The sequence below is a fragment of the Polypterus senegalus genome, unplaced genomic scaffold (genome assembly GCF_016835505.1).
Source record: "Polypterus senegalus isolate Bchr_013 unplaced genomic scaffold, ASM1683550v1 scaffold_3001, whole genome shotgun sequence".
NCBI classification, from domain to species: Eukaryota; Metazoa; Chordata; class Cladistia; order Polypteriformes; family Polypteridae; genus Polypterus; species Polypterus senegalus.
The window spans coordinates 2,810-21,865 of record NW_024386278.1 but is presented as its reverse complement, the minus strand read 5'-3'; the positions used below and the strand labels follow the sequence as shown (position 1 = coordinate 21,865).

The 19,056-nt window shown below is 39.8% G+C and overlaps 1 long non-coding RNA gene across 1 annotated transcript; it reads left to right on the top strand.

The window, feature by feature from the left end:
* The first annotated feature begins 4,711 nt into the window (after positions 1-4,711).
* LOC120522648 lies at positions 4,712-18,811 on the top strand. Its single transcript, XR_005632459.1, has 3 exons — positions 4,712-4,833; positions 5,247-5,303; positions 18,731-18,811. It is a non-coding gene; the product is annotated as an uncharacterized LOC120522648 (long non-coding RNA).
* The last annotated feature ends 245 nt before the right edge of the window (positions 18,812-19,056 follow it).

Here is a 19,056-nt window from a genome sequence, read left to right as displayed (position 1 = left end):
TAATATTGATCTTGTGTTATTATCCGAGGAAGAACTTTCTCAGTCCTACTGGCAAGGACTTTGGAGAGTATCTTAACATCGTAATTCAGAAGTGAGATTGGTCTGTATGATGTACATTGTAATAACTCCTTATTTTGCTTAGGAAACTCAGTAATTAATGCTTGGTGAAAACTTTGAGGTAGAATTTTATTGTGTCTAGCTTCTGTAAGTGTTGCTAATAAAAGGGGAGCTAAATTAATTGAGAATGTGTTATAAAATTTGGCAGGGTAACCATCAGAGCCTGCTGCTTTACCATAGAACAGTAATAATACAGCACAAACACACCCCCGAAAAGTCTTAGAGGGTGCAGGGCATTTCGACAGCATCTTGGGGCTTTAACACTTAAACTGCTACATACTTGGGGGGTAATGCATTCCTGGATGCAAATACTTTTTGCTTTACTTTTTAAGTAAGCGTCACTATTCACAAAGAAAAAGTGAAATTTTAATGGAACACATTTTTCATGCAAAAGAGCATCACAATTACTGCAACACTGATCATTTTACACACTGCCAATGAACTGTAAAAACTTAAAAATAAATAAATAAATAAATAAATAGAGAATGTAATGAAAACAACGATAACACTCCTGTTCCCCTTACGGCGATTATGCATTAAATACAACAAAACACAAACAAAAAAACACAGTAAAGTCCATAAAAAATGGCAACAGATGAAATGGAATGATGAAAATAGATAGTCCAGAGATCCGCATGTTGAAAAGGGAATGTAAAGATAGTCCTACTGGTAGTTCCTGAAATGGTGAAGACAGGTGGGCGGGTTCAGGAGCTCCTTTCTTTGCAGGATGGCAATGAATCCACTTACATTACAGTCCTCATGTACACAGGCCCAACCACGAAACAATCCAGGAGAAAACAAATAATTACAGTTAACCCAACAGAAGGCAGGCAGAGAGACAGGAACTTGAAACACAAATTACAAAAACCTTTTTTTTTTCTTTTGGTCACCGGCCCCCTTTTTAAAAGCCGCGCTGACATCCTTTGACCCCAACAGCCCCTGCACCCTCAGCAGAAGACCAATCAGAGCCACTGCAGGGACTGCTGGGAGTTGCAGTTTCAAATTCTAGTAGAATACAACACTCTCGGATTGGCTACTTTCACCATCCCAAGCCGAGTTTTCCTCTATGGTTGCTTCCTGTTCTCTCTACAGTGCAGTATTTCCACTAAAAAAGCCATAAAAAATTTCAGAGGATATTTGCGGTTTCTGCTAACAATTATTAGTTAGGTTCTAAGGAAAAATCCGCGAACAACTGAGGCTGCGAACCCTGACCTGCGTCTTCGCGGGGGTTTACTGTAATTCCCCATAGCATAGCATCTAGTAATTCTGAAAGTTCTAGGTTTGTCCAATTCTTCTGCACTGAGAGTATCTAGTTGTGGCATCTGTAATGCATCCAAAAAGCGTTAGGTTGTGTCTTGTCTTCTTTAATATGGGTAGCATATAAGGCCTTATAGTAGTCTGTAAATGTTTGCATTATACTTTTACGGTCAGTGATTTTGTCTCTGTCAGTGTTGGTAATTGCTGGGATTGATTGCATTGCGAACTTCCTGCTTGTGGATTTGTTGAGCTAAGATCTTGTTAACTTTCTCTCATAGTTCATAGTAATGATGTCGTGATATAAAAATGGGTTGTTCTGTTTCTTTTGTTATCAAGAGGTCGAGTTCTGAATGCAAAGCCTGTTCTTGATCTAGTCTGGTAATTTCACTGATTAGCTCTGATACCTTTTTGGTTTCTAATTTATTTTTGTTGGACAGATATGAAATAATCTGTCCACTTAAGAAAGCCATCAGATTTTCCCAGAGGATTCCTGCAGAGATCATCGAGGATGTATTTGTCTCAAAAAAAAAAATCAGTTTGCTTGGATATAAACTCCATACAGTTCTCGTCTGCTAATAGCAGTGTGTTAAATGCCACCTGCGAGATGAATACATGGGGCATAGTGATTTAAGCTACATGATCAAAGGGGTGTTGTCGGAGATAACCATAGCGTTGAGCTTACAAGATTTAATCATTTGCAAGAAATTGTCATCTATGAAAAAATAATTTTCTTCAGTAATAGTGATGCACAGGTGAGTAGAAGGAATATGCTGTTGTGTTTGGGTTTAGGAATCTGCAGAGGTCTGATAAGTTATGATCAGTTACAAACTGTGTAATTGTTTTTACAGTGTTAGATGTCATCACCCCAGTGGCAGGAGGCCTATCTAGGTCTGGATTTAAAACACAATTAAAGTCACCACCTATTATACTTTTATGAGTGTTCACATTGGGAATGGATGCAAACACGTTTTGGATGAAGTTCCTATTATCCACATTAGGTGCGTAGATGTTTATCAAAATTTTTTACAGTTAAATAAATTACCTGTGATGATCACATATTGCCCTTCAGGATCAGATACTACATCTGATACTACAAATGAGATTGTTTTATGTGTAAGAATTCACACACCTCTAGTTCTCTTTGTAAAGCTGGAATTGAATATTTGTCCAGTCCAGTTTCTGTGCAGCCAGACCTGCTCCTTGCTTACTAAGTGGGTCTCCTGTAAAAATACTACTTTAAGCGTTTAGACCTGTTAGGTGGGAAAATACTTTCTTTATATTTAATTCGTGATTGAGACCTTTAACATTTCAATGCACACAAAGTTAGCTGTTTGGTGATCTTTTGTTGACATTGTGTAATCTTAAAGTTTAAGATTATTACCTAAAACAGCTTTGACCTTAATTTCCAATTTTTCTAGGAGTTATTGCCATGAAGCCTATTGTTACGTTGGCTTTTCAATTATAAGAATTAGAAGGATAGATAAGAAATAGATTGCTCTCTTTCTTTCCCCCCTAGTCCCCCTCCCCCATGTTGCCTCCCCAAGTGAGGCTAAACCACACTTTGCAAAGTCACAGTCCTCTGATATACCTAGAGACAGAGCACATCCAAAACAAACCAAGTCCCCCAGCAGCGGCGCATGAGGATTAAAATAAAGATATCTATTGCCAGTACAGTCCAATTACTTGAAACATAAAATGTAACCTTAAACAGTTTTGAGAGAGTAACTCAAGGAATGATATTAAACAGTAGATCTGAATGAGCAGATAACATTTAATAGTAAGCCCTAATACAATAAACCAAGGGTATGATGTTAAACAGTCCACTATGAAGAAGGAAAAAAAATCTTCATACATACATAAACTCATATAATTGTAATTAAAATATAAAAATGGCAGATAAGGAAATGGAATGTATAATTATACAGTAGAATGAGTTTCATTGTGATTGGGTCCTACAGCAGGAAAGATCTTCTTTGCCATGCCAGGACACCAGGCAACTCATGATCGTCTTTCAAAAAGTGTTGGGATCAGTTTCCTTAGCTCTTTTCTGCTTCCTCCATAGAAGTAAAATGTAGAACTTGCCTTGAATGTCCATTTTCAGTTTGGCAGGATACAAGGGGCTGTTTCTGATCTTGGCTTTCCATAAGCGCTGATTAATGCTGTAAAATGCGGCATGTTTAGCAGCTGTTGAGGGTGAGAAATCAAGGAAGATACAAATGTGGTTATTTTCAAATATAATCTCTTATTTCTGTCTGAGAAGTAACATTGTATGTAGTTTAAACTGTAATTTTTCAAAGTGCACGATGAAAGTCCTAAGTTTTGAGGTATTCAATCCATGTATGTAGTAACCTGCTGCTATCTCAGTGTCTGATTTGAAATCCTCTCCAATTATTTTACAGAATAGTTCAGCTACGAATTTCACTGGTTTTGGACTTTCATGCTTTTCAGGGAGACCTTCGATTCTGATATTATTCCTTCTGCATCCATCTTCCAGTGCAGCTAGTCTGTCTCCAAGCGTTTTGCATTCAGAATTTGCAGCCGTTGCTTTTTCATCAGCAATAGACGCCAGTTGTTTCGCTATTTCAATATATGTAGTCGTGAATGTTTGCTTAACTTCTTCAAACTGAGCGCCAAGTGCTAAACACATTTTCCTGTATTTTTTCCTCAATTTTTTCTAGCATACCTTTAAAGGCTTCCTCAAAGTGATTATTTAAATGGGTTTCGTGGTCTTTAATAACCTAAAGAAGCTTCTTGTGTACGTCCTTTATTTCTTTCCTTATATCATTTATATCCTTCTTTATGTCTTGAGTGGTGGCCGTTGCAGCCATTGTGGGGATCATTGCCTTCAGCTCGGACAGATCGTTTCGGTCTTCCCCAAACTCTGTGTGTGAAGTAGCAAGCCCAGTTGTAGCCGAAGTTATTGGTCCACGAGGGGTAGGTGACCGCAGAAGTTAAGGCCATTTTCAGTTTCACTGAACCTTCTGGAATCGGCGAATAATCCTGGGCCGAATCACTTGCACATTCACTCCCACTTTTGCTGTTGTCTGGGGATTTATACTTATATATGCTTGTATATTTTGTAATTGAACCCCCAAGGGGTTGAGTAAATACAGGATACCTCGGAATTATTAAAAACAAAAAAAGAAAAAGTAGACGTCCAACTCCCATTGGATGAGACCAAATCCAGCATTTGGCTTTCTGATAAGGACTTATGTGCTGCACTTCTTAGTATATTTGGGTGAACCATGAAACATATTTGTACTTTTAATAACACCACATGTTAATAACAACATGTTAAAAATCTAAATTATTTTTAAATGACATGTTTTTCAGGATGATGATCGATATAAACTGCAAAATGAAACTCGATCTCAGTTAAAATTCTTGGAACAGTTGGATCGTTTAGAAAAACAAAGAAAAGATGAGGAGGAGAGAGAGATGCTTTTGCGTGCTGCAAAGGTATGAACCACAACATACTCTTGTTTTTTTCTGACTCTAGGGAAACTTAAACAGGGTAAAAATGGATGTTTTGTAATTTTGCAACTGCTTTAAACATAATAAATTGAACCAAACCATTGTCTGTCTTAAAAGTAAGTGGTAATATCTAACCTGACTCTACAGCTATTACCATTCTGAGAAGAAGTCATGTTTTGGTTTGATTGATTGACAGCTTTAACAATTCATTTTAGTTCCAAATTCCTTGAGGCCTTTTGAAGGCCAGCAAGCTAAGAGCTTGTATGTTACCCATTTCCATGTGTTTCACAAAGCTGTGCTTTAGGCCTATTATGTTTAATAAACATTAGTCTAGTTGTACAATATTTATGTAAGATTTTTAATTGTTTAATTTCATCTCCTTTTGTTTTTGCAAATAGAGCCGCTCCAATAAAGAAGATCCAGAGCAACTGAGATTGAAACAGAAAGCTAAAGAGGTACTGTGTGAATGACACATGAAAAATTTTGCAGCTCTTATCACACCCATTTTATTTGTTTTACTCTAGGAGTTGGGTCCAGTCTTTTGGCAGTTAGGTCATGGTTTACTTTGCTATCACATGCTGCTGAAGGCAGCCTCAGGGAAGGACATGATCAGCTAGAGGGAAGGGTATTCCTCAGCATCAGTGTTTATTTTATCTTTGGCATCAACTTGACAGGAAAAGTTAAAAACTGTGCATACAGGTTTTGCAATGAGAGTAGTAATAATAAGCTTTTTATTAAAATCTTGAGTTATGGTATATGGGGATTCTTCAATAGCCTACAATTTTTCAGGATAATTGTTCATTTTGTAAATCTGATACTGCTTATAATTCTTTGGCTTCAAGGTGGTACTGGGATTTAGTTGTAAATGGAAAATGCCTTTGGCTTTTAATTTTCTAGGCCCAGCAGTTTTCTGTTCTGTGATGGAGCCCTTGTTTTTTACACAGTTCATGTTTAGCTGCAGGGCTTTTTATTTTATAGCTTAGACTAGTTAAGCTTCAACTCCCAGAGGTCTCCACATAGCAACTGTAGAAATCAACAAATAAGTTCATTTACGTTGGCTGGCTCCTCACAGTAGCTGACTTTTACATTTCCCAATATCCATTTCCTGACTTTCTGCCCGAGAGAAAAGCACCACTAATTGGAGCTTATTTTAATTGAGCCTAATATTATAGTTTGCTGGATTTGGGCCCCTTGGCAAATGGGGAATAGAATCAAATGAAAGCACCTAAGGTTGGAGATGTGAATGTGTAAGAGAGAGAGAGAGAGAGAGAGAGTGTGTGTGTGTGTGTGTGTGTGCATGGGTGCGTGCGTGCGTATGTGCACACATCAACGGAGATTTATTTGTGACCTACACATCCATTCTTTATACACCCATCTTGTGTTACATTAAAGATCCAAAAATGTTGAATTGAAAGGTAACAGGAATGAAGTATAATTTGATTAACATTTTATTTGATTATCTGTGTGCATGTGCTTTTGTATATCTTGATGAGTTTGTGGTCCAGTATTTCAAAATGCTTTTTTTTCCAAAACTACTGAGCAAAACTACCCTTTAATTTAATTAATAGGCTAGGCTGCATAACTAAAATCCAGTAATTTCTGTAATGAAAATATTAATCCATGTCCAGGTATAGAATTGTCAGAAGATGATTTTTTTTTTTTGTCTTGTATACTTTATTACAGTTTCATTAAACTATGCTGTATTAGCAACAGATATTATTAAAGGTTCCAAGGCTCTGAATGATTGCTAAAAACACACTGAATTTTATCATCAGGGGTTTTTTGTCATTAAATCTACTTAAGTGCTGTAATTAGAAACTTCAATATGAAACATAAATTGCTATGCATTCATCAATTATCATACCTGCTTAGTCCATTTCAGGATCTGGCAAGGCTGAAGTCACTCTGTGAAATAACACATACAAGGCAGAAGCTGGATGACAAATGCTAACTAACTGCTGTGCTGCCATGCCTCCCTATAAATTTTCATGAAGTGCTCAAAATTATATACTGAAGCTGGTTTTCCAGCTTCAGTCCTGTGATATCACAATACTTTCTGCTTTTCAATCAAATCTTTTTTTAATTGTGAAACAATTACTGTGTATAAATGGACAGTTCCTGTTTAGGAGATTATGTAATTTTAAAGCTGAAAAGTGATTAAGTTTGCAAAAAGTGAATTCTGAAAATGAACAAGGCGGAATTTGACAGTCTTGTGTACAAACACTACAGCAACAGTACTTTGATACTTCCATTTTTTATGCCAACTTACCATAATTAGGGCAGCAGGTCAGAAATATTCAGCACTCTAAATTACCTTCAGAAATGAATTATTCTCTGGAGTAAGAGGATAAAAAATACTACTAAGGCTTGATGGAATTAAACTAGGAATTAGTTTCTGATTAAGAGAAAAAGCCAGTTTTTTTATTGTATGACAGATTTTGTGAATCAGTAAGTTAAAGAATAGGAAAATGCTCATAATTGACTGGCCTTCTTTGATATTGATGCCAAACAGATTTTGTTATTTATCACCATTTTAATAAATAATTATTGCTCCAAAAAGCTTAGAGCTTTGACAAAGAAAGATGCCTGCTTTTATAGTACAGAGTTCTTTGAATTGTTCACTGTATCATTAAGAATAATTTGAAATGAAACATGCAAACAGCAATGATGGCACTTAGGCTGAAGTGGAACTACAGAAAACCAAAGTTATTCAAAACAATGTTGTTTCAGCAAAAATAGCCAATGGACTATTAACCACAGATGGTAAAAATTATAGCTGGATAAAGAGTTTTCATTAAGTTTGTTAAGAGCCTGGAAAATGTAATAAATCAGGTAAAAGATACAGCACTATGCTTTCAAAGCACACAAGCAAACCGGTGTTGCACTACATCTTCAGTTTACCAGCAAAAAATTACACACATTGGAGCCAACAACATTAAGGAAAAATGCATCATATTTTACAATTGTAATGTATGTTTTGAGTAAATTCTAAAAAAATCCTTACACATCTTGTTAAAATCTTTGGAAATAACATACCTGTTTGGGCGAAATGGCCAGTAGAATATAATTGTTATTCATTTAAGTAACTTAGTTAATAGTGCAGCAATTTAGTGGAGGAAACTGAGGTGTTCAAATTGGTATCATTATTCACTAGGCCACCAATTTTGGTTCTAAGTAGAACTTACTTATTTAATTCTCTTTACTTTGTACAAATCCTTTTAATAATTGTAATAATTATTAATTTATTTACCACAAAATTGTAACCCAGTTATATATAATTATAAAAATTATATACTAGTATAGTAAGATTGTGCTTAAAAATAAAAACAAAGTAAGTATTATATTCATCCTACAAATGATGTTTTAATGCTGTGGTTTTACAGAATATAATGGAGTGTTCAATATACTGCAGTTATGACTATCTAACCTACACCAATATTTGCGCCACATATTAAACTTTCTGGTTTTGACAATTTTAACCTAGACTGGTGCATTGCACAGGCAGAGAACTTCAGAGAAGACCATTATATCAGTTCTGCTTTGTTACTAAGTACTTAACTGATTAAATTTGGATTATACAACTGACAATCTGCTGTGAGAAGAAGAGACAAGAGACATGGCAAGGGTTGGGGCAGCCAGCCGTTTAATTCGGTATCCTGGCTGCAAAAGCAAACGATTCATGATTAAGTCAAGTTTACACGACAGAGTCCAAAACAGAACTGCCTTCCAGGGAAAGGTGTGAGGCTTTATAGGATGTTGGGGGGAAGTGAGGTGTCCCGAGTCAAGGTGGTGGCTCCTGGTGGGATTTCCCGGGAAAGGCCTGCAGGGAACTTAGAGCATCAGTGTACCCCGAACCCCCAGGCAGATGTATTTTCATTCATCTCTAAGCCCTTCAGCTACCGCCAATGCACACGTGTGTGACAAGACTACCCCCTCAGCCCAGACCCGTCGGGTCGGAAGTCCTGCACCAAGAGGTTGTGAGCCCGGGAGAGGGCATCAGCGTTGGCATGAAGAGAATCCTGTCAATGAACGAGCGAAAACTTGTACTGCTTCAGGTCAAGAAACCACCTCGTGACTCGCGGATTCAACTCCCTGTGAAGGGCCATCCACTTTAGAGGTGCATGATTCGTCACGAGAGTGAACACCCGACCCAAAAGGTAGTACCGCAGCTGCGTAATCACCTATTTAATCGCCAGAGCTTCCTTCACCACCGCTGCATACCTTGTCTCCCGGTTCAACAGTTTCCAGCTCAGGTCAGAGCCCTTTTCAAGTCACTGAAATGCAGCCCCCGCTTTGTTAGACCATACCACTAGGTTGGGAGCTCTTTTCTTCGTCAAGTCGGTCAAGGGCGCCGCTCTCTCGGAGAAGCGAGGCACAAACCGGCGGTAGTACCCGGCCAAACCGAGAAAGGATCGGACTTGCTGCTTGGTCTGCGGACGGGGCCATATCAGTTTGGCATTTAACTTGGAACACTGTGGCCTCACAGTACCCCGGCCCACCAGGTAGCCCAAATACTTGGCTTCTCTCAACCCGAAGAAACATTTCTTGGGATTGATTTGAAGCCCGGCCTCTCCTAATGCCCGCAATACCGCTGTGACCTGCTGTATGTGTGCCTTCCATGTGCTGGAATAGATGACGACGTCGTCCAGGTAGGCAGCACAAAACAAGTTATGGGGTTGGAGCATTTTGTCCACCAGACGCTGGAAAGTTGGCAGGCGCCCCGCTTAACCCGAATGGAAGGACACGATACTGCCAGTGCCCGCTAGGAGTGCTAAACACATTTTTTTTCTTCGCGGACTCCGTTAAAGGAACTTGCCAGTACCCTTTTGTCATGTCAAGTGTGGTCAGGAATTTGGCTGGTCCCAGCCTCTCGAGGAGGTCGTACACGCGTGGCATGGAATAAGCATCAAACCAGGAAACCTGATTAAGCCGACGGAAGTCATTGCAAAACCTCCAACTGCAGTCAGGCTTAGCAATCAAGACGACGGGACTGGACCAGGGACTAAAACTCTCCTTGATCACTCCTAGTTCCAGCATTCGCTTGATTTCCAGTTCCACCTCAGCCTTCTTTGCCTCTGGGAGTCTATAGGGCCGCTCTCAGACGATCACCCCCGGGTCAGTCAATATGTCATGCGCAACCAGAGAGGTCCGGCCGGGTTGTTCACTCACCACCTCTGGGACAAAGCGGATAGCTTCTTCCAGCTGCTGCCTCTGTCTGGGAAATAACTGCTCGCCGAAATTAAGGGAACTTATTTGAGTGAAGAGTGAACGGGGCTGACCGGAGGGGGATCGGGGTCCCTCTCCATCCACGGTTTTAGCAGGTTCACATGATATACCCACTCGCTTGGTCGACAATTGAGTTGTTTCACCAAATAGTCGACCAAACCCCTCCTTAATTTCATAAGGGCCCAGGCAATGAGCGAGCAATTTGGAGCGAGAAGTGGGCACCAACACCATGACGCGATCCCCTGGGCGGAACTCCTGGAGAGTCGTGCCACGGCCATAAAGGAGGGCCTGTGCTGCTTGCGCCTCCTCCATATGACTCTTTAGAATGGGTCTAATTGTATCAAATCTATCGCGCAACAGGGCGATATATTCCAGAATATTTGTTGAGGGAAATGCCTCTCCTTCCCAGTCCTCTTTTAAAATATCTAATATACCCCGGGGCTGTCGTCCGTATAACAACTCAAACTGTGAGAAGCCCGTAGAGGCTTGGGGAACTTCCCGGTAGGCAAAGAGGACGAGGGGAAGGAGTTGATCGCAATTCCTCCCATCCTCGCTGACCACCTTACGAAGCATCTGCTTGAGAGTTTGATTGAATCTCTCTACTAACCCATCGGTTTGAGGATGATACACTGCGGTTTTTAAATGCTTTATCTTTAGTAACTTGGCAGTCTCCTTGAACGTTTCTGAGGTAAAAGGCGTCCCTTGGTCCGTTAGGACTTCTCAAGGGATGCCCACTCGCACAAAGACTCCTACTAGTTCTTGCGCGATTGTTTTGGAAGTAGCCAAGCGCAACGGAACGGCCTCAGGGTATCGGGTCGCATAATCCACAAGGACGAGTATATATTTATGTCCTCGGGCTGAGGGTTCTAAGGGTCCTACTATGTCGACCCCAATCTGGTCAAAAGGGACGTCAATCAGGGGGAGGGGGTCAAGAGGAGCGAGGTCCCTCCTGGGAATTTGCCACAGTTGACACTGCAATGCAGAAATGCAAAAACGGCGAACCTCCTCATTAATCCCCGGCCAAAAAAAACAGAGCTTGATTCGCTCTAGTGTTTTGTCGGAGCCAAGATGGCCCCCAAGAAGGTGGGAGTGTGCTAACTCACAGACCTGCCGTCGGTAGGTTTGCGGGACTAGCAGCAACTTCTGCTCTTTCCCCTCATGCTCGGTGACCCGATCTAACAAGTCATTTTCAATGACAAAGCGAGGTCCCTGTGGCATGGGCTGATGCGTGCGTTGGCCGTTGACGAGGACTACTGCATTCTTTGCGTGTTTCAGAGTCGCCATTCCACTGTTCTCTCTTGAAAGAAGCCGGTGCCGCCTAAACTGAAAGTGCATCTCAGAGAGCGGGTCGGTCTGACCTCGCGGAGATTCCTCCTGCGCTGCCGGGTGCTGGTAGATGGACGCAGCAGCCCTCGACGGTCCGGGGAGTGTCTGCGTCCTCTCTTGGCCCCTTCCCCACTCCCTGTTGGCTGATTACACAGCGTGGAGCACGCTTGAAATGAGTCTTTCTCACCTATAACTAGGCCCAAAGCTTTTCCGGGAATGCTCACTAGTCTACCGCTGTTACTTTCAGATCAGTCCCGCCCTAGGATTACTGGAAACGGAGGATCCGGAATAACCACCACGGTGAGTCTTTTAAGGGTTCCTTCGAGACCGGCCGGCTGGGCAAAGTCCTGGGTTAGGTGCTGCAACAGCAAAAAGCAGGCAACCTGCTGCACAATTTGTAGTGGGGTCGATTCAAATGGCCGTAGCCACAGACCCACCTGCTGCCAGAGAGCCATAGCTTGTTCTGGGAGTGCTCTGTTTGGGTTAAACTCCCAGGATTACAATTCCTTTACCTGCTGGCCTGGGGAAAGCCCATCGTTATCTGGGACCTTGGTCCCGATGGGCGGCTCGGCTCTCCTGCCCTGCAGAGCATAATTAGCCCCTTTTGTGTCCTCCCCAGAAACCAGCCCACGCCTGTGGGTCCCTTCCACCCTCTCCACCATATACCAGCCCAGGGTTGCCCTTGTGGACGGAGCCTGCACCGGGTCCTTCCTGACCCCCCCGATGCACTCCCCACCCAGAAACTCGGCCCCTGTACTTTCCTACCTGGTTTATTTAAAACTAGAATTACCAGAGCCTACGAAAAAACTCGTAATTCCGTCCCACCTTTAAACTGCTTCTTAAATCCCTTCACACCTCTGCATGGCGCCCTTTGTCTTCTAAATGTGCTGATAAAGAGCAGTCGGCTATTCCATCCCCCACCAATTTAGAAGCGTACGCGAACTTCTCTCAGCTCATGCCTTGATTGAGTATCTGGGAGTGAAGTGGAGTTTTAGAGTGAAATAATAGATCGTTGTTTGGAACACACGCATTTCATGTCTGTTCTGTTTCTACAGTAATCTGTGTCAACACATTGTTAAAACAGAAACTTTTTTATATTCTAGTAGTAGATGACAAAATGTAGGCATAAACTATATAATGTATGAAGCCTGAAGTCCAAATAGCAAAGAAACATTTTCACAAGAATAACACAATTGCACTTTTATTCAAACATATAACTGCAGAAACAAAAAGTCGCTTTTAACATGCGACATGACACCAGTTTACTGTAACTGACTCCGTGGTTCGATAGATTCAGCCCAGCTTGCTAATCAAGGGGTAACGGGTTCGATCCTGCGCCCCTCCATTTTGAGAAGTAAACTGCTCTTGGTCTTACTGTTTTAGAATAAAAGCATACATTTGATTTCAGTCTGTAACAGCGTTGCAATTTATGATCTTTGTAAAGGTTAGCTTTTTTTTTTTTTAATTCACTTTTCACTCTCTCAGTCGCGTTCAGAATCAATCCATACAACCCCATCTGACATGGCTGTTTTCACTAAAGCTACCCATGGTTCTGACACAGCGCTAGCTGAAGCTGCCTTCTTCGTGTCTCACCGTCACTTGCTTTTCTTTTTATTCAGTTTTATTGAGTGTTCCTGACAGTCCCCGCATGTTGCTGTATGCTTTTTCTTTTGTACTCCAGGACAGGCAGAGGAAAGAGAATGGTAAAGACCAGTAACTTCGGCGCTTATATGCAATCATCAGACACTCCCCATCTGCCCGTGTCGTTTCAAACACAGGAACATATGTTGGTGTAAAAGTATAACAAAAAGTGCACTTTTATTCAAGTGCACTTTTTCCATCGCCTTTTCCTGTAAGAAGCAGTGTACACACTTCCCTCTATGCTGTGGTTTCTATTACACACCTGAAAGAAAGAGACAATACATGTGAAAATATCCAGCATACAGCAACATGCGGGGACTGGCAGGAACACTCAATAAAACTGAATAAAAAGAAAATCAAGTGACGGTGAGACCACGAAGAAGGCAACTTCGCCAGCGTCTGTGTGTCAGAACCGGGTGGGGGCGTTAGTGCATCGTGGTACAGCAGAGCTATAGCGCCTGTATTCTGTTTCTTTTGTACTCCAGGCACGGAGGAGAGAATAGTAAAGAGCTGTAATTAGCGCTATATGCAATCATCAGACACTCCCCATCTGCCCGTTGTTTTGTTATACTTTTCAATACTTTTTATACTGCTCAAACGGGCATGCTCAAAAATACACGTGTAATGCCACTAGTGCACGAGACACTTCATTTCTCAAAACAAAACAAGTGCACTTTTATTCAAAACTACCTGTATAACCAAGAAAAAAGAAAGCAAGTTACAGTAGGCGATTGATACGACATCTTGCATGGTGCAATGCTAAGAAGTGCAGTTTTCATTCGTGTATATATAAATCATCAGCATTAAATAAACAGTTCACACACAAGGACCGTCCTTTACATTAATCACCGGTCTTGTTGCGTGTACATTCATGCTATGGTTTTATTAACTGAATGACACCTGACACTTACTTTCTTCACTGGGGAAGGTCCCGATCATGAATTTCCAGGTTCTTGCATAAATTCAAACCGATCTGCGCTGTTACGCTTTTCAAATAATATTGATTAGTGCAATTATATTTTCAATATATTGTTCTTTCTTTCAGGTGTGTAATGAAACCACAGCATAAGTTTATGTACATTGCTTCTTACAGGAAAAGTGATGTGGAAAAAGTGCACTTGAATAAAAGTGCACTGATTATTTTTCACCAAATATCACTGTTTAGTACCACGGCGATGGGAGAGTCTGATGATTCATATAGCCTGAGTTACGGTCTTACCATTCTTTCCTCTGCCATGTCCTGGGTCAAAGAAAAGCATACAGCAAATACGGGACTAGGTAGGGACCTCATAAAACTGAATAAAGAAAACAAGTGCGGTGAGACACTGGAGAAGGCAGACAGCCAGCGTTGTGGTCAGCAACCATGGGTACGTGGTGCAGCATCGTCATGGTACACTGCAGAGCTATAAGCTGCTTTAGTGAAAAAGCGGGTCAGATGGGGTTGTTGGATTGATTCTGACCGACTGAAGGTGAAGTGAATAATGGTAGCACCTTTCAAAGATCATAATTGACGGCTAGTTACAGACTGAAATCAAATGTATGCTTTTATTCTAAACGAGTAAGACTAAGACAGTTATCTCTCAAAATGGAGAGCAGGATCGAACGTCACCCCTTGTCTGATCGGCTAATCCTCAACCACGAGTCAGTTACAGTAAACTATGTCAATTAGATGTTAAGGACTTAATCTGAGTTTACCGTTTGAATAAAAGTGCATTGTTTTTCCTTGTGAAATGTTTCTTTGCTATTGACTTCGGCTTCATACATTATATAGTTATCCTCATTTGTCATCTACACTAGAATATAAAACGTTCTGTTTTAACAATTTTGCACAGATTACTGTGACGGAACAGCATAATCGTGTGTTCCTCATTATTCCACTTAAACTCCACTTACTCCTAGATACTCAATCAAGCATGACTGAGAAGTTCGTTACATTCTAAATTATTGGATGATAGCCTGCTCCTAGCTTCTTTTATCAGCACATTTAAGACAAGGGTCAAACCCATGAGATTTCCATTGTTCAGGATAACATACATACCACTTGGATGTATAGTTAAAGAGTTCACTTACTGTAATAATAAAGAACTCATCACTATCTCCCTCCTTCTGGGAGCTGTTTTGTGATGATTGCTTGTGCTGTCCATTCCTGCCTATGACACCAGAATTGTCAGAATAACCTTCTAGCTCCACAAGATCCAAACAGACATTCCCAGCTCTGGGGCTTCTGAGCAGTGTAAATTTATTTCCTTTTGCATAAGTCTGATGGGCTTGTCTCAGCCTCTTCTTTCTGGCGCTCCTCTCATGTCACTTTGAGACTGCACACTATCTCCTTAAAGGATACTTGAGCAAAATACATAAATTCTATACTATAGGTTTGCTACTTCCTCTTCTGTTTCACTGACTATAAGATCAAGGTGTTTAATTCTGGTGTACTTAGTTCTCCAGTTTTTTAAATAACACCTTAATTGCCTTTGTTGATTGTCCATTTGGTCTTCTTAAAATGTACAATATTCACGCTATGTGAAAAGCAAAATTAGTGACCTTATTCAATGCAAAAGTAGAATGTACTTACTATTTTGTGTTCAGTGTAATTCATCCGTTATTCCAAATTTAAATTTGATGTCTTTACTCATCTCATCTTTTACTATAGATAATTAAAGCTGATAATCAAGTCTTTGCCACCCTGCATTCTACATATTCTACATTAGCGTTACAAATTGAAAAGTTGCACATGTAAAATAAGGAATATTAGTTAACCCTATAATAATACTTTAATTGTTTTTTGGTTCGTTTGGCTCATGGAAGTGACATTTTCATATGTCTGTTTTACAAAAATGACAGAATCCACAATTTGCTCAATCTGTTTTTTGTCAAATCTTCGTGACAATAGTTCTACTCTGTGGTTTTCACATTTAGATATTTCTTGAGAATTAACATTAAATATTTTCATGCACTATAACAAAGCTATAAGCATATGTCAGAATTTTACATTAGTACACTTTAGAGATTAATAACACGCAAAGCTAGGAATTTCCATTCTGTGTGTAGGCATTATGAACAAATAATGTGGTATTCTACAGTTCTTGGTATTAATGGACATTCATAGTAATCTACTGTAAATATTCAGGAAGTGGAATTTGAAGATGAATTCCAAATTCCATCACTGCACTTTGCTTAGCTTTTCAATTTTAAGTGTCATTGTGCAATATGTATTCTACTGATCAGGGGACATCAGTCATTAGATTGCATTGCCTCTCTAAATTGCAGTTAAGAAATGCTATATACAGTGGTGTGAAAACTATTTGCCCCCTTCCTGATTTCTTATTTTTTGCATGTTTGTCACACAAAATGTTTCTGATCATCAAACACATTTAACCATTAATCAAATATAACACAAGTAAACACAAAATGCAGTTTTAAATGATGGTTTTATTATTTAGGGAGAAAAAAAAATCCAAACCTACATGGCCCTGTGTGAAAAAGTAATAACTGGTTGGGCCACCCTTAGCAGCAATAACTGCAATCAAGCGTTTGGATAACTTGCAATGAGTCTTTACAGCTCTGGAGAAATTTTGGCCCACTCATCTTTGCAGAATTGTTGTAATTCAGCTTTATTTGAGGGTTTTCTAGCATGAACCGCCTTTTTAAGGTCATGCCATAGCATCTCAATTGATTCAGGTCAGGACTTTGACTAGGCCACTCCAAAGTCTTCATTTTGTTTTTCTTCAGCCATTCAGAGGTGGATTTGCTGGTGTGTTTTGGGTCATTGTCCTGTTGCAGCACCCAAGATCGCTTCAGCTTGAGTTGACAAACAGATGGCGGACATTCTCCTTCAGGATTTTTTGGTAGACAGTAGAATTCATGGTTCCATCTATCACAGCAAGCCTTCCAGGTCCTGAAGCAGCAAACAACCCCAGACCATCACACTACCACCACCATATTTTACTGTTGGTATGATGTTCTTTTTCTGAAATGCTGTGTTCCTTTTACGCCAGATGTAACGGACATTTACCTTCCAAAAGTTCAACTTTTGTCTCATCAGTCCACAAGGTATTTTCCCAAAAGTCTTGGCAATCATTGAGATGTTTCTTAGCAAAATTGAGACGAGCCCTAATGTTCTTTTTGCTTAACAGTGGTTTTGCGTCTTGAAATCTGCCATGCAGGCCGTTTTGCCCAGTCTCTTTCTTATGGTGGAGTCGTGAACACTGACCTTAATTGAGGCAAGTGAGGCCTGCAGTTCTTTAGACGTTGTCCTGGGGTCTTTTGTGACTTCTCGGATGAGTTGTCTCTGCGCTCTTGGGGTAATTTTGGTCGGCCAGCCACTCCTGGGAAGGATCACCACTGTTCCATGTTTTTGCCATTTGTGGATAATGGCTCTCACTGTGGTTCGCTGGAGTCCCAAAGCTTTAGAAATGGCTTTATAACCTTTACCAGACTGATAGATCTCAATCACTTCTGTTCTCATTTGTTCCTGAATTTCTTTGGATCTTGGCATGATGTCTAGCTTTTGAGATGCTTTTGGTCTACTTCTCTGTGTCAGGCAGCTCCTATTTAAGTGATTTCTTGATTGAAACAGGTGTGGCAGTAATCAGGCCTGGGGGTGGCTACGGAAATTGAACTCAGGTGTGATACACCACAGTTAGGTTATTTTTTAACAAGGGGCAATTACTTTTTCACACATGGCCATGTAGGTTTGGAGTTTTTTCTCCTAAATAATAAAACCATCATTTAAAAACTGCATTTTGTGTTTACTTGTGTTATATTTGACTAATGGTTAAATGTGTTTGATGATCAGAAACATTTTGTGTGACAAACATGCAAAAGAATAAGAAATCAGGAAGGGGCAAATAGTTTTTCACACCACTGTATATCTTTGCATAAGTAATTTGGAGTTGAGGGTCTTAAAGTGCTCTCCTGAATTATTTTTAAACCACCCCCTTTACAGTACCTTTTGGAAGAATAACATAATTTCTTTACTGTGGCACAGCCAGATCTACTGAAGAGCTTTTTAGCTTATTCTAATTATCTCACTATTGTTTGCAAATTGTTTGTTTCTCTTTTTTGGTTAATGCATATTTTTGTCTGCAACATAGTTCATTAAAATTTACTAAGGCAAATGGGTTGTGTAGTTAGCCTCCAGAGAAGCACAATCAAGGGCATTCACAACAAAATGTTATCTTTCTCTTCTGCTATAGTATGCCTGAGGAAGGTGACCAGTGTAACTTTATGAACCCTCTGAGAGTTTTCATCTACCTGATATACTGACATTTTTTCTCTTTTTTTTGAATTGTTTCCTGTGTTGTAATTTGATTTTAATTTCTGAGGCAAAAATCAGTTTTTGAAATTTATAATCATCTTGTATAAATATTTTAATTAGCTATGTAAAAACTAAAAGTGCATTGAATTAATGCTGAATTTCTGGTTTAGGTGCGAAAGGCATACTGAAAGTAAATATTTTAAGAGAATGTGGCAATTGTCTTTTTTCCTACTAGTAAATCTTTGGTGAGCATTTTCATGAGAATTTTCTTTCTTCCTTCTGAAAACAAAACACATACATACTCTGTAAATTTGATTCAAGAGTAGTGTGAAAGTTTTTCAAAAAGTTATTTTCTCTTGTGGTGAAAATTCATCTTGTAAATTGTTAAAAATATTGTATTATCATTTTCATATCCCTTTTATGTGTATGTAGATGCAGCAGCTGGAATTGGCACAGATACAGCAGAGAGATGCAAATATAACGGCACTTGCAGCTATTGGACCTAGAAAGAAGCACCATTTGAGTCTTTATCCTATGGTTTGTACTACAGAGGTAAACAAAAAAAATGTTAACATCATATATTGTTTGTTTTGTTTTGTGGTAGCGAAAGAGATCTATATAGTTCTTAATGGCATGGAGCCTTTAACATACCATACTACTTTAAAGTATGGCAGCTCTTCTTATTCATCTATAAAAGAATATTCTAAAAGTGTGCTACTCAAACTTAGTTTTGCGATCACCGTGTACATTTTTTGTTT